The sequence below is a fragment of the Adiantum capillus-veneris genome, chromosome 17, assembly GCF_014529385.1.
Source record: "Adiantum capillus-veneris isolate H3 chromosome 17, ASM1452938v2, whole genome shotgun sequence".
In the NCBI taxonomy this organism is placed as follows: domain Eukaryota; kingdom Viridiplantae; phylum Streptophyta; class Polypodiopsida; order Polypodiales; family Pteridaceae; genus Adiantum; species Adiantum capillus-veneris.
The window spans coordinates 114,755,798-114,779,116 of record NC_140947.1 but is presented as its reverse complement, the minus strand read 5'-3'; the positions used below and the strand labels follow the sequence as shown (position 1 = coordinate 114,779,116).

Genomic DNA, 23,319 nt, shown 5'->3' with positions numbered 1-23,319 from the left:
CTACCATCCTTAGCCTTCTTTGTATATAGACAGTGATCGAACTCACTACGTTTCTAACCTTGAGAAAGCATAAACTTGTGGAACTTATGGTACCATGCCCTCGGTGATTGTTTTAAGCCATAAAGACTCTTTAACAACTGGCATACCAAATCTTCCTTGCCTTTCTCAACAAACCCTTCTGGCTGCTGCATGTAAATTTCCACATCTAAATCACCATGCAAGAACGTTGTCTTGACATCCATTTGGTGCAACACCAAATCTAATATGGCAACCAATGCAAGAAAGCATCTCAATGTAGTCATCTTGACCACCAGAGAGAAGACTTCATCAAAGTCAATGCCTTGTTCTTGCTTAAAGCCCTTGGCAACAAGCCTTGCTTTGTACTTTGGCTGACTATCATGAGCGGTGATCTTATACCTGTAAACCCATTTACAAGGTAGAGCCTTTTTTCCCTGTGGTAATTTAACTAGCTTCCATGTCTGGTTTTTATGCAGATCTGTCATCTCTGACTGCATGGCCAATTGCCAATTCCCGGAGTCCTTCATTTGCACTGCTTCCTTGTAACATGAAGGCTCATTGCAATCAGTCAACATGACATAGTTCATAGATGGAACAAACCTATCAGGAGGTCGCGTGATACGTCCAGATCTACGCAAAATAGGTGGCTCAGGCTCAGCCACAACCTGTGGTTCCACTCTATCCTGTCCTTGCTCCTCTTGAGCCCTGACATTTTGTCTTGCACGTGCAGGTCCATCTTCTTAGAAGACAACTCTTCTAATCTCCTCAACCCTCTCTGGTTTAGAATGATATTTGGCTTCATTAAAGTGAACATCATTGTTGCGGATAACCTTTCTGGATTCGGGATCCCAAAGCCTGTACCCCATCTCACCAGAATTACCATAGCCTAGAAAGATGCACTTTCTACTCTTTGGCTCAAGATTGTTCCTAAATTCCTTTGGAACATGAGTATATGCCTCACAGCCAAAGACTCTGAGATGCTTGTATGAGGGCATTTTGCCTGACCATACCATCTCTGCCACTGAATCCTTCTGCAAAACCTTGCTAGGAGATCTATTTATAAGATGAACAACTGTTGATACAGCTTCAGCCCAAAACCCATTTGGCAGTTGTGCATTAGACAACATACTTCTGACCTTCTCTTGTATGGTCCTATTCATCCTCTCAGCAACACCATTTTGAGGAGGATTGTAAGGAGCAGTAAGTTCACGTTTTATACCTTTTGACTCACAAAAGTCCTGAAAGGCCTTTGAAACATACTCTCCACCGTTGTCAGTGCGTAAGCATTTAAGCTTCTTGCCACTTTGATTCTCCACAAGTGTCACAAACATTTTGAAAACACTAAACGCTTCATCCTTGTGCTTGAGAAAGTAAACCCATACTTTCCTCGAGTAATCATCTATAAATGTCATAATGTAAGAAGCTCCCCCTAGAGATAGGTTAGGCATAGGTCCACACAAATCACTATGAACAAGTGCCAACTGTGTATCTCTTCTACTGCTTCTATGCTTATGTGGCTGCTGTGTTTCCTTACCATACAGACAATGTTCACAGAATTCAAAATCATTAAATGACAAGCCAGGCAAATAACCAGAACGAGACAAGATTTCCATTCCCTTCTTGGACATATGTCCTAACCGGCTATGCCACAAAGAAACGTTTGGTTGCTCGGTTACATTGATTACATTTTTAGAGACATTTGATACATAAATCATGTAAAGTCCTCCAGACTTTACTCCATGTGCTACTGTCATAGAACCCTTGGATATCTTCCACATATTCTGTCCAAAAGTGGTGATATAGCCAGCATCATCAAGTAAACCTGTGCTGATCAAGCTCTTTCTAATTGCGGGAACATGTCTCGCATTCTTCAGCGTGAAAGAAGAGCCATTCTGAAACTTCAATTGAACATCTCCAACACCTAAGATCTCACATGTCTGCCCATTGTCTAGCCGAACATGATCTTTAGTGGTCACATAAGAGGTAAACCACTCCTTGTTTGGAGACACATGAAGTGATGCCCCTCAGTCTATAATCCAGTCACTCAGTGCATTTCCATCAGATGTTGTAAGAAGAGATGAGTCCATTATATTTTTCAAGAAGTAGATATCTCCTGACACTAGACTGTCATCCTCTGCAACAGTGTTTGTCACATTTATTTCTTGAATCTTCACTGAGGACTTGTTTTTCTCACCATGGTCTTCTGCTTTCTCTTTGCCTTTTTCTGCTTTCCATTCTCTACAGTCTCTTTTCATGTGACCCTTCTTGCCACAATGGTAGCATTCTATGTCACTCTTGACTTTAGCACTGCGGGACTTGCTACGAGACTGATCCCTCTTTCCACCTTTGTACTTTTCTTTGGTCCTTCCCCTAACAACTAAGGCTGTTCCTTTGCCTTTGTCCATTGTCTTTCTGTTGGTTTCTTCAGTAAGCAGACTACCTTCTACACCTGCTATTGTCAAACCATCTGGAGGTGCAGAATTACTCAAAGCTGTGAAAAAAGTGTCCCAACTTTTCGGCAATGTGATCAACAGGAACATAGCTCTAACAGGTTCATCAAACTTGACACCTTGAGCTGACAACTGACTATAGATGGTGTTGAATTCATTCAGATGATTGGACATAGGTGTCCCTTCTTTCATCTTCAAGTCAACAAGCTTCTTAAGCCAGTATACCTGTGAAGCTGCACTCTGCTTCTCATAAAGATCACTCAGCTTTGTCCATGCTTGATAAGCCGACATCTCGTCTGCTACATTGAAGTAAACGCTTCTGCCAAAGTTAGCATAATGGTAGAAAGTGCCAATTCATCCATTTCGCTCCATTCATCTTCGTCCATATCTTGTGGTTTTATCCCTTTGAGATTTATAGTTTTTATCTGCTTCTTTTGTACCAACACATGCCAAATCTGCTTCTTCCACAATGGAAATTGGTTCCATCCAGCTTCTTGATATTGTAAAGGGCGGTGTCCTGTGATCCAGCCATAGCTACACTTCACAGTAGTTTACTTTCCTGGGAAAAATTCGGTAGAGTTTCTCTTGTAAACTGACCTCTGAATCAATATCAACCTGTCAAATGAACCAATAAAGCTTCAGATTCTACAGAAATTTCGGCAGAGTCTCCTTTGTAAAATGGCTCTGGTGTACTAAAAACAGACCAAAAATAGCTCAAAAAACCATTGTCTCTCTAACACTGTAAGCTGTGGGTAAACCTGTCCTGCACCTGTACTGTCTCTCACTGTCCTGTCACTGTCCTGTAAGCATAGACTGCGATAATGCCTCAACGGCAGTAAAGCAAAGATGCAATCCCAACTGTCTAACTCACAGTCAATACATCCTAGCTGCCTATCTAAGGGTGCTCGAGGGATCGCTCCAAGACCTGTATCACCGAAAGGATCTCAACATTCGAGAATCCCCCAGCTCAATAAAACCTCACTCGACCCTCAACAAAGGCTGCAGTAAATCTGAGAGTACATAGACTTCCCACAAAGTCATACATCCACAAATTTCCCACTGTATGTTGTAACAGCTGCGGCGGTTGTTTGCTGCGTGACTCACAGCCAGCAAACCCTCAACAGACATACATCATCTCTGACAATACATCCCATGTGGAAGTACCTGCAATGTCACGATGAAATCTGGAATATCAGGTAGCAAACACAAGCTACCTGATGAACTAGTGGATGTCGCCTACAGTCTGTGTGTAGGTGCGCCCGTGTCGTATGTGACACGCCTCCAAGAACTGTAAGCCTTCCTTCGTTGTGTAGATAGCCACAAATCAGCACTCTGGAAGTGCAGATATCCTCGGCACTTGCAGTCGTAGGCGGAAACCCCAAAATTGTAGAGTCGGATCTGCACCCGCCGAGACCACGTAGTCAAAATGGCCTGCGCAGATCTTTGTCGAAGCCGAACGGTGGCCGAGATGACCTCAGAATGAAATTCTGAGTACACCAAGCCCTTTGGGCTTGCCCACAGGAATTGGGGCCGTGTCTTCGCCTGTCGAATCTCACTCCAATTTGAGCAGGTGACTCTGGCTACCTGCAAATGCTGCCCCGAGCCTCGATCTGAGCTTTGATACCAGTTGAAGGAGTACGAGCGAAAGTGCGACGTGAGAGAGAGTGCGAGAAGAAGAGCATGACGATATGGTGAACTCACTCTACTGTAATGTGTAGAGCATAGTGAGTTCTTATTAGGTTTTTACGAAAGAATATGTGTACATACTTGGCGCCCCGCCCACTTACCTGGGCGACCACATTGGGCTTTATACCCCAACAAAAGAAACACTAGGTTGTTTTTAATAGTATTTACGCATGGATTGAGGTGCACTTGGAAGACGGCAAAGAATCATTGACGAGCTTCTGGTCCAAGATATTTTCTCTTGGATGTGATCAAGTGACGCGCTATTTTATGAAACAGGAGATGACGAAATTATTATCATAGCTTGGTCAGAATGTATTGGCAATTCAAAGGTTTTGAGATTGGAAAGGCAAACACAAAGGGTGTATACATCAAAAGTTGAGATTATTGGGTGCCTTAATACATTGTCGCGAGAGGTGATGAGTCGCATACCATACTTGCAACCACATATTTGCTCTACATTAAATAATGTCAATTGATTTGGTTGCAAATTGCAAGATCCCCCCCCCCCCCCCCCCCCCCCCCCCCATGACCTAGCATTGTGAATAGCCCTTTCCAAACACTATGGTTCTCCCCTTGCATTGCGAACAGGCTTTGTCAAACACGATAGTCGTGCTTAGAGAGAGAGGGGCAGAGGGGAGAGAGAGAGAGAGAGAGAGAGAGAGAGAGAGAGAGAGAGAGAGAGAGAGAGACTGACTATGCTCGTCTGTCTAGTTGTGCATCCTCTCCAAGAGAGAGAGAGAGAGAGAGAGAGAGAGAGAGAGAGAGAGAGAGATTCCTATATGCAATTGAGAGAGACGAGCATCTACTGAAGATTCCTCTTATTTCAACTTTTTTATTGTCGTGGCACATATATGAGTGTTATCTAATTGGTTATCCCAAGAGCGTTCTTAAAAATTCTGCAAGGAGGTTAATCCATGTGGAAAGAAATAAACCAAGGGAAAACAGAAGAGGTAGGTAAAATTAAAGAGGGAGCATGCCAAAGAATTGAATGCATGCAAGATGTCTGCATTAACCCGCTCAATTACTCTGGTAGCAAACTCCTATCAACTACTTTGTTGGAATTAGGGTTGCAGAGAAACGCACACAACTTGGAGAAGACGAAGGAAGCTCAAGGCACACAATAGAGAGTGTGTTACTCAGTGTGCAATGGAAAGATAGATAGCCCTAGAGTGATGGGCGTATATACAATGCACGGGGGAAAGAACTTCCTAAAGAGGGAAAAAATTCCCGGCGGTCCTAGTGTGTTCACACACATCACTACCACATGTATATGGTAACAAATCCCCCCTGGAGTGATGCGGTGAACGAGAGCTGGCACATGAGTAAAAGGAAGTGCCATGCCCTAAGGACATGATCAGTCCACAAAGGGGAGTAAGCCTAAAGCTTTGCGGAAAGCTTTGAGCTTCTCACAAGACAATGCCTTCGTGAAAAGATCTGCAAGGTTGTCCTGTGTTGGCACATAAGCCAAGCTGATCTCTCCTGTTGAGAGCCTCTCCCTGACATAGTGGTAATGCACCTCAATGTGCTTTGTGCGAGCATAAAAAAATGGGTTCCTCGCAACTGCCAATGCGCTCTGACTGTCAGAACAGATAGTGTTGGCAGTGTCCTATCCAACACCCAAATCAGCCATAAGGCGTTTGAGCCATACACACTCAACCATAGCTATGAAGACTGCCCTGTACTCAGCCTCACAACTCAAAGTGGCCATAGTAGGTTGCTTCTTGCTCAACCATGATATATATGAACTGCCAAGCATGAAACAAAAACCACTTGTGGACACTCGCGTGTCAAAACAACCAACCCAATCTGGGTCCGAAAAATCATGTAAGTCTGGCAGCAATGATCCCCCCTTGGGATAAAACAAGCCAAGATGTAAAGTGCCACTAAGGTAGCCAAAAATCCTCTTGGCGGCCTTCCAATGCTTAGACCATGGGCTATGCATAAATGTGCTGACCTGTGAGATTGCAAATTGAATATCTAGCCTCGTGTTGCATACATAAATGAGGCAGCCAACAGCAGTTTGGTAAAGAGTGACATCAGTAGAATCATCAGCATCATGTAGACTCAACTTCAAACCTGTTTCCATGGGAGTGGCAATAGGTTTGCAATCCTCAAGTCCAAACTTACGTAGCAATGTCTCTATGTAACTTTTCTGACACAAGGCAATACCACCATCACACTGCTTAAACTGTATACCCAAGTAATGATGCAATAGCCCCAAATATTTCATCTTGAAACTAACATTCAAATCAGCCTTAAATTCAGCAACATGTCTCTCATTTGGTCCAGTGATCAACAAATCATTTACATAGAGAACCACAATGAGAAGTACATCACCCTCATGCTTTACATACAATGTGCTTTCTGTTGGACTATTACGAAAGCCTCGTTTGACCAAATGAGTGTCAGCTTTCTCATATACCAAGCACGAGGAGATTGCTTCAACCCATACAAAGCCTTCTTACATTTGCACACTTTGTCCTCTTGTCCTTTTATGACAAAACCGCGAGGCTACGTTACATAAACTTCCTCAAATATGTCACCATTCAAGAAAGCAGTAACAATGTTTGATTGATGTACATCACAACCAAAATGAGTTGCCAATGCACATAGAAAAAGCACAGTAGTCATACGACAAGTGGGAACAAAAGTCTCTTCATCATCTATGCCTTTTTGCTGTGCATAACCCTTTGCAACAAGTCGAGCCTTATGGCGATCGATCTCACCATCCGGCTTTCGTTTCAACTTGTAAACCCACTTGGTACCAATGGCCTTTTTGCCAGAAGGCAAATCACATAAAGCCCATGTGTCATTTTCTATAAGTGCATCATATTCTGATTGCATGGCAGCCATCCAATTGACTGAATTCTGTGCTTCATCAAAAGATAGAGGCTCCTCAACAATATGTAAGCTAGACACAGCCAAAGCATAACAATATGATGCATAAGATGCATGGCAAGAGCCAGAACGAGTACAACTAGACAAAGGTGCATCCAATTTACTGTCACGCAAAGTGTGCACCAGCCATTTTGGCATACCTCTAGCCTGCTCATTTTCATCCATTTCCTCATCAAGTACATCATGTACATCTGCATTAGTAATAGGCTGATATGTAACATTTTTAGAAACCCCCATAGGCTGTACATTTGCCTCATTGGAACTTACATTCGTATTTCCACCATTGAAAAGAGGCAACAAAGTGTCATAAATGTCCTGTGAGCTTACATTACTGTCTCTAATACATGACAACAAGGGCTGAACAGAATCTTCGACGAACACTACATCCTGTGAAACCAGAATACGTTTTGTTTGCGGATGATACAACCTGTAACCTTTGCTTTCATGACTATAACCAACAAAAATACATTTGACAACCTTATCATCCAATTTTCTACGCTGTGTTTGTGGCACCAAAGCGTATGCCAAACAACCAAAAACACGCATGTGCTCAATAGAAGGCTTTCTATAATGCCATGCTTCATATGGATTAATAGACTGCAAAGCTTTCGTAGGACACCTGTTTAGTACATAAGTGGCACACATGATGGCCTCAAGCCAAAAAGAATGCGGCAAAGCTTGACTTTTGACCATACATCATGCCATTCTCGTAAGTGACCTATTTTTCCTCTCAACAAGACCATTTTTCTGAGGTGTATAAGGCACTGTACATTGGTGTTTTATCCCACGACTAGCCAAAAATGCATTGAACTCATGAGACATATACTCCCCCCCTCGATCAGAACGGAGGTTGCCCATAGTACATTTCAAGACATTTTCAGCCATGGCAAGAAACTGTTTGAAGCACATAAAAACTTCGGACTTCTCTTTAAGCGGAAATACCCATGCATGCCTGGAGTAATCATCAATGAAAGTACGAAGTAAAGGTAATTGCCCAAGGACGGAGTTTGCATGGGCCCACAAACATCACTATGCACAAGCTGCAACCTGCATGTGGCCTGAAATGAACCATCCTTTGGAAACTTAGAACGCTGCATCTTACCCAAAATACAGCCTTCACAAACATGTTTGACAGGTGCTTCAAAGAGGCGGCAAAGAAGCAACCATATTAGATTTCTGGAAACGCAGCAAACTGGCAAAATTCAGATGATCAAAACGTGCATGCGAAAGTTTTGCATCTGAAATAGCCCTTGAATTTGCAACAGCATTTGCAAAAAAATTTCCACACTTGTCATACAAAGTGAGCTTATACAGCCCACGGCACAAAAGGCTAGATGCAACAATTTTTATCACCAAAACTGAGATCATGAACTGTACATCTGTCATCCACAAATTTGACTAAAAGTCCAAGTCTAGCAAGTGCAGATACAAACAAGAGATTCTTCTTGATCCCAGGTACATAAAGTTCATCAACAAGTGTGAAGGAACTATCATTTGCAGCAGTAAGCACAATCTTTCCAATTTCCTGAATCGGATAAGAGGCATTGTTGGCACAAGTGACTGAATTACCATGAGGGACAGACTCGAGAGAGGTGAACAATTCACGATGTGAGGTAATGTGCTTTGTAGCACCACTATCGAAATACCACACATGTGAATCATGTAAGCCCACGTAGGGTAATTGTCGCCATCTAACCTATCCTCAGCAGCAAACATCTTGAAGACATCTGTGTTGTTGTCAGCCATGGTAAATGTTGCACTTGATGTGAAAACTGCCCGAAAAGAGGAGAAATGAAGCGAGAACAACCGTAGAAGACTGCAAGGCACTTGTTATGCAAAAAATGGCACTGACAAAAAATTTGCACAAAATGACAAAATAGCCTGTGCAGACCTGCCTGTAGTGGAAACGGACACCGAAATGAGCCCGAATTTTTTGTCAACTTGCTAATGCTTGCCAAAGCTCACTGTAATCGGAGAAAGTGAGTAGGCGTGTGCTGGAGCAGCTGGTGACTAAGCCCGAGAGGACGTAACCTGCTCGGATACCAATTGTTGGAATTAGGGTTGCAGAGAAATGCATACATCTTGGAGAAGATGAAGGAAGCTCAAGGCACACAATAGAGAGTGTGTTACTTAGTGTGCAATGGAAAGATAGATAGCCCTAGAGTGATGGGCGTATATACAATGCACGGGGAAAAAACCTCCTAAGGAGGGAAAAAATACCCCAGCGGTCCTAGTGTGTTCACACACATCACTACCACATGTATATGGTAACATACTTGAGGCCCTCCTCCACTATGCCATCCTCATTATCACATCTAGTTCATGTAAGCTCTCTCTCTCTCTCTCTCTCTCTCAAGATAGTTTCCTACGACGTTAAGACTCTCTTCTTCTTCTTCTTCTTCTTCTCTCTCTCTCTCTCTCTCTCTCTCTCTCTCTCTCTCTCTCTCTCTGGGGATAGTTTCCTACGACGTTAAGACTCTCTTCTTCTTCTTCTCTCTCTCTCTCTCTCTCTCTCTCTCTCTCTCTCTCTCTCTCTCTCTATATATATATATATATATATATATATATATATATATATATATATATATATATATATATATATATATATATATATATATATATATATATATATGTATATATATGTATATATTTTCATGTTAGATGAAGCACATGAAAGGACAATACACATTGACATCCCTTTGGACCAATGAAGGACATATGAAGGCGACAAAAATATTTTCTTTTTTTAATCGTGTTAGCTACGCTTCTTGGAGAGAAGTTTTCTGGGTACACGTTTGATTGTAACATTTTCACTTATATTGTAGGAACCAATTGAGATTCCATATGCAAAGCAACCAAAGCGTGACTATCTAGTTGTTAACTTGTTAATGTTATCCAAATAGATTTGATTGAGCCAGAAGGCTATCACCTTCTCTTTTTGGGAGGATAGAAAGAAAATGATACAACGTGCTAAATTGTGTATGAGAAAATGAAGGGGCTAGGTCCCAATGTTCTAGAGTTGATTATACTCCTAGTTTATAGTGCAATACCTAGTGAAATGCAAACAATAATTTTGTACCCAACACAAGCACGAACAAGGAAAGTGGTGGTTGCAAGCAACATTGGAGAGGCATCTTTAAGAAATAATGGAATTTGCTTCTTATTATATCTAGGTTTTGCTAAGAAAAACATCTATAATCCCAAGCTTGGGTTAGATTCATTTGTCATCACACCCATTTCTTAAGCTTCTGCAAAGCAAAGAGCAAGGCGAGAAAGCAAATGAAAGTACTATCACTTCTACATGGAGAGTGCATAGTGGAACGAAATGTTTCCAACATCTTTCCTTGAAATTTCGAGAATAAATTTGGGCAATACAACTTTACAGCTCAAGAGATGGGTATTAATGATTTATTGGCCTTTGATATTATGGATCCATCACCTCCTCTCGCTCTAATATCGACCATGGAACAACTCTATAGTTTAGAAGCCCTGGATAAGGGTGAAGGGCTTTCGACAATGTTCAGAGTGCATATAAATTACTCATCAATGTGGACCTTGGCTACTTTCAGCCATCATGGCCATGTTATCTACACCGAACATTTGCTATAGGTCTTGAGAGAAATAGACATATGCTAACAAAAAAAAAAGAGAAAAAAAATTCTAGCAAGAGGGGACCATTTGACCCTTTTACTATCTGTATGAGGCATAGAAAGCTCGAAACCTTTGTGAAAATGTCGCCACTCTTTTTCTCTCTCTTGGTGTTTCTCACCATGATGCTATGCATGTTAATGATTCCATTTGAAGTTAATGTTACTCCTTTATGTTTGTTTCTAATCTTGACCTCATGCCCTATGTGCCAAAGCAAACATCTAAAACATGCTTTGCAAATCGATCAGCAACAACCTGGCTGTCCAAAGCCACCAACAAATTGGATAACGACAACCTCTCGAAAGCGACCAAATTTTTTTTACATCAAGAAGTAATAAAGGTCCATTATTGCATCCAAATTTTCATGTGTATGCATTGGCTTGGGTACAAACTAGACTACAAGGCATGGAACGGCTTCCGTCTTCATTATTTTTGGAGAGACACGGTGCCAACTCTCCACCATACTTGTGTATGGCACTTTTAAATGTCTTGCACTAGTTGGTCTATGTTTTGTGTCATTTTCTCATGTCATGATAAAAAGTTTAACTAGTCTCATGGTTTTTTTAATCTCTAGTCAAAACATCATATTTGGCATTGCACACTCAAACGAGACACTTTTCACCTAACAGGTCGATAGACTATTTTCATTTGTGCATTTTGATATCACTTCCTTTAAATTACTTTAAACACATGTTTTCTTCAATTTGTATATATTTTATGTAAACTTTTGATGGAGACAGATATTTTTTCTACCTTTTGTATTAGTGTTATATGGTACATATTGGCAGCTTTGATATTATAATCATTTTTACACTTGCGCCAACACGTTGTACTGCAATTGGCAATGATCCAAGATTCAAAAAAGAAATCCACGAACTTTGTGCCTGCCACCTCCATAGCAACTCTTAGCAGGCAGTGAGTCCTCCCTTGGGATGTGGAGTTTGCTGCTCTTTCCCCTGCTTTGACCAATTCCTCCTGCAACTCTCGGTGCTTCCAGCTTCTTGAAGTCCAACCTCCTTGTGTCTTCTTCATTTGAGCCCTATTAATCTCCTTTGCCTAATCACCTGCTCCTTATGCATATACTATACGTCTTGATTAGTTCATATGGTTGTCGGATGCGAAGATGGCTTTGCCAAAATAGTGAGGCAATTTTGCACATCACATCTTACTTGATTCTTCTGTTTTTCTTTTTTTTTAATCGCATCTAATTACTTGATTCCTCTATTTTTTTTTTCAATCGTATCTTACTTGATTCCTCTATTTTTCTTTTCATAAAATTGTTGGCACATGCCTATTGGCTCCTATGAAATAAAATTCAATGGATAATCAAAAAGATCCCCCCCTTCCCTTTTTGTCTAGGCTCCCTCTACGCTTGCCTGCGCCCTCTACAACCTATGCTCTTAAGTCTATGTCTATGGTTGCAACTGACTTGCCCTTGTCTCAACCGCCCTCGTCCCTTGCCATGCCTAGCATCTCCTCCACGGCTCCCGTATCCTACTGTTGTCTTGCTTCCCCTCCTCTCCTCGTCCTCTTGTGCCTCCTTCACACCCTCTTCTCCCCATAGCCTTACAAACCTGTGCAAAGCTCTTCTCTCCTTTGCATTGCACCCCTTATGCACACCTACTATGCATGCAAGAGGCACAAAGTGACACTCTGCATTTCCATTTGTAGACCATCATGAGAGGCACTCACGTACTGCACTACCACGATAAAACTATGTAGAGCAATTTATAAGACTAACTCTGCTTAGCACCCTTCCACTAATGTTTTGCCCATCCACTAATGATGGATTTTTTATTTTATTTCAGCTGGTACTCCTACTTGGCTCTAAATTAATAAAAAGCCTTCATGCATGTATAATTTGCATTTCTTATCTGATGTTTTTTATCATCTTGGCATGGTAAATAGAGTTTTTCAAAGTGAGAATGTGGATGTCATTGCGGTTGCTAGCTTTATTGAAACATAAATAAAGGCTTTAGAGGTGTACTTCATTGATGACCCCATTGTTGATATTAATGCAATTACATGATGGTGTACTCCAAGATGGGCAATTACATGCTCTAAGAGTCCCCATTATGGGTAATTAGTATAGAAGCAATGCAATAACTAGAAAAGAAGATGGCTCATATTTAGATGCATGCATTGACTTACAAAAAGCATTTGTGAGATGCGTCATTGAAAATTTAAAGCAAAGACTTTCTGACAATGGCACTACTAATTGTTTTAAAGCTTTAGCACCTGTTCATTCCCCCAAAAAGAGAGAAACATTTAAAAAATTTTGAAATGTAGAAATAGAGAAGTTGAAAGCATTCTATGGGAAGGGGAAGACAGTGCGACAACTATGAGATATGACTCTTTGATTAGGAAGGTTGAAACCAAAAAAAGAGCCCCATTTGAGTAGCATAAGTGGAGTTTAAAAGATACATGGATGGCCATTGGTCGAAACTCCACCATGCGAGAAAAATATACTATGTTGCTTACATTGGCTAGTATTGCATTGCTTCAATGTTGTAGTATATCCTCTTGTGAAAGAGGTTATAACAAACAAAATTTGATCAAGGTCAAGCTTCAAAGTCGCTTGAATGTAAGGACGGTGGAAGCTTTGCTAAGAAATTATCCTTAGAAGGTCCTCTTCTATGAGATTTTGATTTCTTGGATGTGATTGAGAAGTGGTCCAAGATTCAAAGTCACTTGAATGTAAGGATGGTGGAAGCTTTGCTGAGAATTTTTCATAATAACTAATATCTAATTCTCCTAAATTATTTTCTCATGTTAAACTGACCATTTAATATGGGGAAGTACCAGGGGAGAAAAAGCTAGGTTATTGGTAAGGCTAGCAGATTGGTCACACTAGGGATCCAAAGGAGGGAAAATAGGGATCCAAAGGGGGACCATCTGTTGCAGAAGAGCAATGCGCAAGCAATGGGCTTCAAGGACCTAAGGTTTAGCCCATTAAGACTTCCAAAATGCTAAGGTTCCAGATTTCAAAGGGTAAGTCCAATGGTCAAACCTTAGGGAAATTGGATGCTTTGTAAGTGTACACAAAGTCTTCCTAGACCCCTACATAGGAGGGGGCGAGCCCTTTTAGTAGGGTATGAGAGAGAAACACACACACACACACACACACACACACACACACACACACACACACACACACACACACACACACACACAGTCTTGCAAGCCCTTTACACAAAGGAAATAGGGGACACATGTCAGCTCCCTAGCCCAGTTGCCCCCAAGGTACATTCAAATCCTATTGGATGGCCATAGAGGTGGACTAATGAGAATTAGGCTAGAGTATATTTAGTTTAATACATTTTTAAAAACTTGATAAAAGAACCAATAGGAACTAAGCTCTCTAGAAGACTATTGGACAGTCTCCTCCCAAGGGGTCTAATGAGCATTCAATAGCCCAATGGCTTGCCTGCTTCCTATTGGCCAGAAGACAAAGGGGTCCAATGAGAGTTTAATTGCATTATTTAATTACCTAAAGCTCTCACAAAAGGGGAAAGGGGGACGCGTGTCACAATGCTATCACTTATACTTCTCAATTATGATTGGCTAAGCTTTGCAGGGTCCAATGGGGTGCCAGCATGATTAAATTGCAAGAGGGGTCGACAAAGAGAGAGAGGGGGCTGATTTTGGCAAGGCATTATCACACACACACGCACACAATCTCATGTGTGAAGCAAGAAGACTCTCTCTCTCCTTCTCAAGCTTTAATGGAAAGCTCATCATCTACTCCAAGCTTGTGAGAAGGGAGGCCTACACCAACAATTCTTAGCTTTGTGATGCAAATCCAACCAAGAGCCAAGCTTCAATGCATGCTCATCTCCTCTACCATTCTAATAACTAAGCTATGCTAAGCTATTATGAGTGATTATGAGAGGAGATATACTTCTTTCTCGTAAGACTACTCCTTCTTCCTCTCAATCTACTCTCATACCCCGCTAGCTCTCACCATCTTTGAAGGTGTGTGAGGTCTTGGGTCTGAGACCGTGAGGGAATTGATGTTGTGTTTTATAAGTGTGTGCATGGTGCTTGAAGCTTCCATCTTCATTGCACCAACAAGTTATTGAAGGAACATAAAGTATTGTATTGTAAAATGTATCCCTTGATGGGGGAAACCTATAATACAAAGCCTTTTGGAGGGGGGGACCGGCTCCATGTAAATTCGGTCCTCAACTGTTGTAATTTATCTCTCTTTTGAAGAATTGTTCATGCTTATCTAACTAGGTATTATGCTTTTTGTTTCTCTCTCCATCCAAGCACTCTTGCTATGCTCATTAGGAATCTATTCTAAAAGAATGCTTACTATGTTTATGCTATTTCCGCTACACACAAGTTACTAGACCATTAAATGTTACATTGGTATCAGAGCACAAGGTTTCTCTTTTCTTGCTCAAGAAGGGAGGTCCTCAAGCTAACTATAAATGGTTGGTATTATTAATTGCAATTGAGTAAGTAGAATAGGGATTTTTCAGCCTTGCAGTGCGTCTGCTTCGTGCAAATAACGGGGCAGCACCGTCGAGAGCTATGGTCTTAATAGTGGAGTCCTACGGGGCTTGCCTACGACTTAACCACTATTGAGCTATTAGAAGCTTGACAGGAGCCGATACTGTTTGGTGTTGAAAGACCCTCTCTTTTATTCTTTGCAATTAATGATATTCAAGCCACGAGTATAGGAGCTTGAGTGCTTTTCTAAAGGGGTAACCAAGAGTAGCAACTAGGGCTTGAAGTGCCAAAGTACACCTAAAAGTTGTTAGAATGGCTGACAATAGTAAAGAGAATGAATTAATGTTGATAGCTTTGATTTTGCTAATGATCAGGCTACTAATGATGCCCCTATGCCTGTTAACTACCTTGTTTCTAGGCTTCAACAAGCCATGGGAAATCCATCCCTCCAAAGTGAAGTGCAACAGTAGCTTCGTGCTCATGGGATCCTCCAAACTCCTCACCAAGAAGAGAGAGTACCTAGGAACCCTCCTTGTGAGACTTCCAAAAGAGGCCTCTCTCCGATTTGGGAAGAAGAAGAGGATCCGTACGAAGGGCTCAAAAATTTACTACTGTATGATGCATCTCCTTCCCAAAGGAGAACTCAAGAGCCCCCACCAAAAGAACGAGAAAGAAGTGAGTCTCCTGTCACCTCGACGGAGATGGCTCCACAAAGACAGCGGGCAAAATGCTCTCCATCACCTCCTAAACAGAGAAGACCATCGCACACCTCTCCACACCATAATTCAAAGAGGGATGATTAAAAACAAGAGAAGAAAAAGGCGAGAAAGAGGTCACCCTCTTCTCCATCTTCTTCATCCTCTTCCTCTTATGAAGAAAGTGATGGTGCAAGGCAAGAAAGAGGAACAAGGCAAGAAAAAGGCGAGAAAAAGGTGACCCTCTTCTCCATCTTCCTCAAATTCTTCATCTTCTGAAGAAAGTGATGGTGCAACTTTTGAGCCACCAAAAAGAAGATGCCATAGGAAATCCTATGCTGCGTGGAAGAGGTCATCCAAGCGCAAGAAGTTCAAAGAGGGAGGAAATAACATCTCTTTCCTTACCTACAATGGCACCTTTGGTGCTACGGACAAAGTCTTGGCTTTCATCCAACAATTTGATGCGGCGTTTGGAGATGAGTGATTCACGGAGTCCTCTAAGCTACGCCATGTAGCTATGCATTTTCAAAAGTTCGCCAGGCAATGGTGGTCTAGCCTACGGGCAAATGGTGAAGCCCCAAGAACATGGAAAGCTTTAAGAGCTTCCATCATGAAGTAGTTTTTGGCCACCGATGCCAAAGACAAAGTACTCACCAAATGGTGAAGCTTGAAGCTCTCTCCCTACGAATCCATTCACAAATATGTAGACAAGTTTTGGGACTTACATCTCAAAGCCGCTGTCGTCAAAAAGATGGATTTTGAAGAGAAAAAACAACAATTTTGTGCGGGATTAACTGAAGATATGGTGGAGTATGTCAACTCCCAAAGGCCACACACCATATCTGCGGTCATACACCATACCGTGGTGGCTTCATGAATCAATTTCCAAACAGGGGCTAAGAGAAATCTTAAGCCCACGAAAAACAAGGGTTCCAATGAGCCTAAGGGGATGGACAATGTCCAAAAAGTCTCCTAAGGGAAATTCCAATAACAACAAAGCTAAGGAGAAGGGAGTTTACAAAGGCAAAAACAAAGTCTCTCCTGAAGAGCTTGAGCATTGTCGCAAGGATAACCGTTGTTTCAAATCCGGCAAGTAAGGGCATGTGTATCGTGCTTTCCCCCAAAAGAACATCCACCATGAGCCTCATAGAGCTACCTTGGTTGAAATCCAAGAAGAGGAAACTCACCCCGAAGGATCTCCTCTTTGCCATGCTTGGGGAAAGGTACGAGAACATGATGCTTTTATTCTCTTTAACCTTGGTTCTACTCACAATTTCATGTCCACATAGTTGGCCACCAAGCTAGGCATCCAAGCCTATGAGATGGGAGATGTCCTACCTGCCGATGGTGCTTTCAAGGGGCAAGAACATTCAGTCACTCCCTTAATCGAGAAATTGAGGCTCCATGTCCAAAGCTATGTGGACAAAGAGGACTTCTTTATCTCTCCTCTCAAGCATGAGGATGTAATCCTAGGGGCACCATGGTTTGATTGCATGGCTGCCAATGTTAAATACCCTGAAAGGAAAATCTACTTTAGGTTGAGGAAAAAAGATATGTACATAGATACCAAGGAGTTGGGTAACACCATACCCATTGTACATACGCAAGCTTTTAATAAATCAATAAAGAGCTCTATTTCCGTGTACATGATTTTTGTTAAAGATTCTCAAAATGAACCTAATGCTTTAGCAAAAGAAGATATAAACAATCACAAGGAATTAGGGTTATCCAATTTTCTCAAGGGATTTCAAGATATTCTTATTGACGACATCCCTTGTGAACTACCTCCTAAACGAGGCAACATTAGGAAAAATGTGGACTCTCTTTGGGCCATATAGGATTAAGGTTAATTAGGCTCCAGCCAATAGGAAGAGAGCAATGTATATAAGTTTAGAACCTAAGAAAGTAGAGAGAATAATAGGGTTGTCCACTCATTTATTGCTTTGTATCCTAGAGGGAGGTGGATGGGTAAAAGAGGGAGGGGAAAAAAGGGAGGGGGGGAGTGGTGGGTCCACAGATACGTTTTTGCAAAAACCCTAAAATTTCAAAATTAAAAAAATAAATTAAATTCAAAATATTCCATCCAAAACTCCCCCCAAACCTACCCTATGATCAAAAAGTCATTTTCTCACTCTAAAACCTTTTTTCCAAGACTCCCTTCCTCCATAGCCCCTTTCCATAACACAAAGCTCTCACTCTCTCTCTAAACTCTTACACCTTCCTCCTTCTTCAAGCTCTCCATTGCAACTTTAAGCTCCCACTCTCTCTCTAAACTGTCTCCCTCCTCCTTCCTCAAGCTCTCCATTGCAACTTTAAGCTCCCACTCTCTCTCTAAACTCTGTTTCCCTCCTCCTTCCTCAAGCTCTCCATTACAATTGTAAGCTCCCACTCTCTCTCTAAACTTTGTCTCCCTTCTCCTTCCCCAAGCTCTCCATTGCAATTTCAAGCTCCCACTTAAGCATCCATGGCAAACAATGGTCAAAATAGACGCCCCAAACCCATCATTCAAAGTATGGTTCTCCTCAACTCGAAGAATGAGGAGCAGCAATGGGAACCTCAGTTTTTTCAAGAAGGTGCATGGGTCTACATGCAACCTTCTGCAATCGGTCCCCATCGTGTTCGTGAAAGAACAAACGTTGACCTCCATTGGAAGGGAAGACTACTAGGCTTCAAGCAAGTAAGAGACAAGGGTACGGTGGCAATCGTTCAACATGTTTTCATGTTTGGACACATGCGTCTACGAGGGATCACCAACCGAAGGGATTTTCCTTGTAATTGTATGTCCCTTGCACTTCAATGGTTTTGGTGGTAACAAAAAAATGGACTTTTTACATCTCACGGACTGTTTTGTTTCTATGTAGATGTTTTTCCTTCTAGCCTTGTGGAGGAGCAACCACTCTCGTGCCTTTCAGGCACATTTATGGCCATGCATGCAAGTCTTGGGGATATGCTCTTCTCCAACACAACTTCATCAAACCTTGCATGACAGAGGGTGTTCTTCTACACCCACAAGTACATTGTACCTACAGATGAGCTACGGAGAGCTACAACCTTTGGAGGCTACAACCTTGTGTAGCATGGAGTGGCCAAAGCCAAATGCATTCACTGTAATGTCTTTGAAAGCCAAGATTGTAGCTGATGTGAGAGCATCATTAAAATTTGGAAAAGCCTCGCATTCAGTTGGGCTTGGATGGTGTTGTCCTGCTCATGTCTTCGCTAGCATCTTTGGATCTTTGCCTTTCCATCATACAAATACTATGTATGTTTGCAAAGATCTACAATACGATACATTGGAAGCCATCCTTGGAGAGAAGTGGGGGTATCTTGAAGGACTTCACAACGGAGATCGCTTTCGGTGTCAGGTTGGAAGTTTCGGCATTGCTATCCGTTTCATCAATGTGCGCTCCACTCTTTACGTGCGATACTTCTATGAAAGGTGGATGTGCAAGCTTGGTAAATGGATTCCATTGCAATCCACCAATGCTACAATTGAGGTATTTGATATTGCAATCAAATTGTCGAGTGGTGCCGTTGAAACCGTCCAAGTGAACAAGCATTGGACATTGGCCAATGTGCGGGACCACTTAGTGATAATGGGTTTAGAGCATCGAGAAGATACAAAATTTTGCATCGGACGACGTAAGATGAATGATTTTTCTCTCTTAATTATGTTATATTTATGTTTTTTTTATTATTCCCTGCTCTAAGTTGGTTATGCTAATTTATTTATTTTTTGCTAGATTGGTAGCCGCATGGAGAGCACGATTCAAATTGAAAAGGCGTGGACGACGGAAGAGAATTTGATTTTATCATTAGAGTAGTTACGTTTTGTACTTAAATTTTTTATAATATCACAATTGTAAGTTCAAGCAGATGGTTGTATCAAATTTTGGCAATGCACATTATCTTAAAGTTGTAGTGATGTGTTTTCTGAGTTAAATGATTGTAATTTAGTTTGTAAGTTTTTTATAACTCCTTGTTATTTGTGTTACTTAATGAAAATTGTTTAATATTTTAATTATGGATTTTTTTTTTTGGGAGGGGAGGCGACTTTTGTGTTTCTTCTTGCAAAGGAGCCTGAAAGATCTGAGGTGAGTTTGCCTCATTTGCGCCTTGGGGGTGTCGTCAAGGACACAAAGGAGCCCATTACAGCGCCCTGGGATGGAACCAAAGAGGGCAATATTCTTGCCCTAACCTACCCAGGAGGTGTCATGGATGCCGCCAAATCCATGGGTGATGAGGGTGCAGAAGCATCCTTTAAGCCCGCTGCAAATGCGTCGGAGGAGACATTAACTCCGGAGGTTTTTTTTGAACACCTCTCCCCAATTGTGATAGATGGGGAGGAATATTTGTTTTTACATGATCTTGAAAAGACTTTTGACATCCGCATGGATGAGTGTCTGTCCATCCTCTGTGCCACTGTAGACTCCTCTGCCATTGACCCCTCTTCCAATCCTTTGGATCGAAGCCTCCTTCCCCTTGGAGAGAGTGTGGTAGATACAGTGGAGTTGGCAATGGTGGCGGTGATAGATGCACCGCACTCATCCGTGTCGGAGGATGAGTTTGTAGCTACACGCGCATTGCTTGAAGCCTAACGCACTCCTATGCCTGTTCATATAGATGAACTTGAGAGTGTCGCTATGGCTCCCAATTCATCTATTTCTCTTGACAGCAAAGGCATAAACGATGAAGACGATGAAAAACAAGAGGTATTAATTGATTTTTGTTTTGTGATTACGTTAGTTTTCATTGTTGCATTGTGAAATCTTATTTACCTATTGATTTCTTTGTAGAATGTTGTGGAGCTGGATGAGCATGCAGGTCGGGGAGGAGATGGTAGGCGCCAAGCTTTTGGATGGCAGTCATCTCTTGCGCATTACCTTGGCAAGCTCCCCCAGGACGGCTTTGCGATAATCCACAAGGAGTACACTCCTTGTGGTCAATTTTGGGTGTCAATGATGAAAGCAATGAGCCGCATCCTATGCATGTCAACCATATCTGAAGCCTCCCAAGTTATATATCTTGTAAATAAATCTCTGGCCAGTGCTGCATTTGCGACACACATTCGTGGTCGTGTGCTTTGTAACGTGGCCTTAAGCCAAGCTGTAGGTCTAAGCAATGTGGAACAAATTGCTTGGGATGTGCTGCACAAACAGCTTCCTTGCGCCCAAGAGCGCCGAGAAAACATTGCTCGCCATATCTTAGATGGCTCAAACAGTCAATAGATGCATAAATCTTGTAATTAACTCCTTCAAATATGTAATGAGATATATCACATCTTTGTACTTTGTTATTTCAAAATTCGAATGGAAATTGATTTTAACTGGTACTTTTCAACTTCTATATTGAGTTTATTGTACGATAGATAGTATATGATTGGTTCTATCTTGTGATACACTTTTGTAATTCTCTGAATCAAAATATAGCATTTTTTTCAGTCCAATCTCCATCAATAAAAACATAATAACATTGTATTCTTATAATTTTGGTATAAATAAGCTTTAATTAGGCTGTCTAGAGGCCTGCCGCAGAGGCGCGCGAGAAGTCAGAAGTAACATTTACTTCTGACTTCTCGCGCGCCTCTGCGGCAGGCCTCTAGACAGCCTAATTAAAGCTTATTTATACCAAAATTATAAGAATACAATGTTATTTTGGTTATTCAATCAACCAAACTTGGTTGACAGTTCTTTTCTACTTCTAGCTTTTCTCCCTCTAGTTGTGCCTTAATAACCTCTGTGATCCACGGGATCATAGAGAAGACCCATGCCAACACCTCATAAGTCTCCTTCGGAACTTCAAAAGCTCCTAAACACCATATTTCTTTTTTCGATTGTACACTAAATGGTGGTTTCTAAGAATGATCACCGATAGCATCGACTTTTGCAAAAAACATTGCCTCATTCATGAGTGTCACACTCATACGTTCCAATCTTCGTCCTTTGACAATTTGACATTCATCTAGCTTAAGAATAAATATGAGCTTCTCTCCAAGTATTGAAACAACACAAGAATTGAATTGTTATACTAAATGATATTCAATACAAATAAAAAACGACATTACAACTTGTATTACTTTGTGGAAACAAAGCATAAAATTTAACCATAGCTCGTTGTAGTCATTTCAAGTCAACAAAAATATTATTGAATTGATGATAACTAAAAGACTTTGTCCCATTAGGAATAGTATTGCCTCCCTTTATATTACCACGTGACTTGGCACTTGTGGAAGAGTACACCATGGATCCTTCAATGTGTTCGTATTCGCAAGGGATTCCCGAACGAGATCATTGTTTTCTTTTTTTGCAAGTCGGACCCTATGTGGAATAGGAAATAAATTCTCGGTGATGCCTTGCTCTCGTAATGCATCTTTCATCAATCCATGAAGTGCATGGTATGCATTTGTGCTGATCCCAACCTCATCGCAAGCTCTCTGGACATCATCCTCAGACACAAGGTTAGAGATCTTTTTTAGGATCTCCTTTGTGATGGCATCTTTCATGTGTTTGGCCTTTTCACAACCTATGATGTAAAGTATATCTTCCTTTGAGATGCATCCCAGGAGAAGGTTGCAACGGTCCTCTTGTCTAAAACTTCCACACACATCTTGTATATATGTCCTATTTCAAAAGGTGAACCGAGTTACAAATTGATGAAAATTATTTGAGAGTTATAAACACTGTGAATTTAAAAAAATACCTGGTTGCCGTGATCCGCTTCTTACGTGCCCATCCATTAGATGCTAAGTTTTCAATGGAAGAGAACTCCCTCTTACGCTCACGCATGCCAAATGGAGTGGCTTTTAGGTGCATCATTGCAATCCGTAGCTTAGTTACCTCTCTTTCTGTAGCTTTCATCTCCTCTTTAAGATCTTTGAGTTGTTTCTCTGTGGAATGTAGTTGTTGTTGGAGATTTGTGAAATGATTGTGTAACACTTGACATTGTTGTCAGAAATATGCCGACGCACCTGCGTGATTGGAGTCCAATCTCTTACAATACCCAAGAAGACCACGTTCTCCTTCTCCCACATATTTGATTAGGCTTGGGAGTGTACGGAATGTCGGATGACAGCCCACGAGCGGATCTTTTGGATACAACCCTCCATCAAGCCACAAGTCAACATTGGTTTCTCCTCAAAACCGTCGTACGGATGCCGGTTGAGATACTTTCTCGTCATTTTTTTTTCTGGGAGCAAATTCGATCAGTAGATGCAGACTGACATTAGTTGACCTAGTAGATGACGGCGTAGGTGATTCATTGGTTATGTCGCGAAGAGACATGGTGAAAAGTTATGATGGGAAAATTTTTTGATAAGATATACTTTTTGGGATAAACAGACAATTTTTGGGATAAAAAGACTTAAAAATATATTTTTTCATATATAGGTTCAATTTTTTAGCTCAAAGGAGGGAAATTTTTAAATTTTAAAAATTTCAATTTTTAGGCTTTATTAGATGGACGTTTTGATG

The 23,319-nt window shown here is 41.4% G+C and overlaps 1 pseudogene; it reads right to left on the bottom strand.

The window, feature by feature from the left end:
- Positions 1–22,303: 22,303 nt before the first annotated feature.
- Positions 22,304–23,130, bottom strand: LOC147437919 (uncharacterized; annotated as a pseudogene).
- Positions 23,131–23,319: the final 189 nt, after the last annotated feature.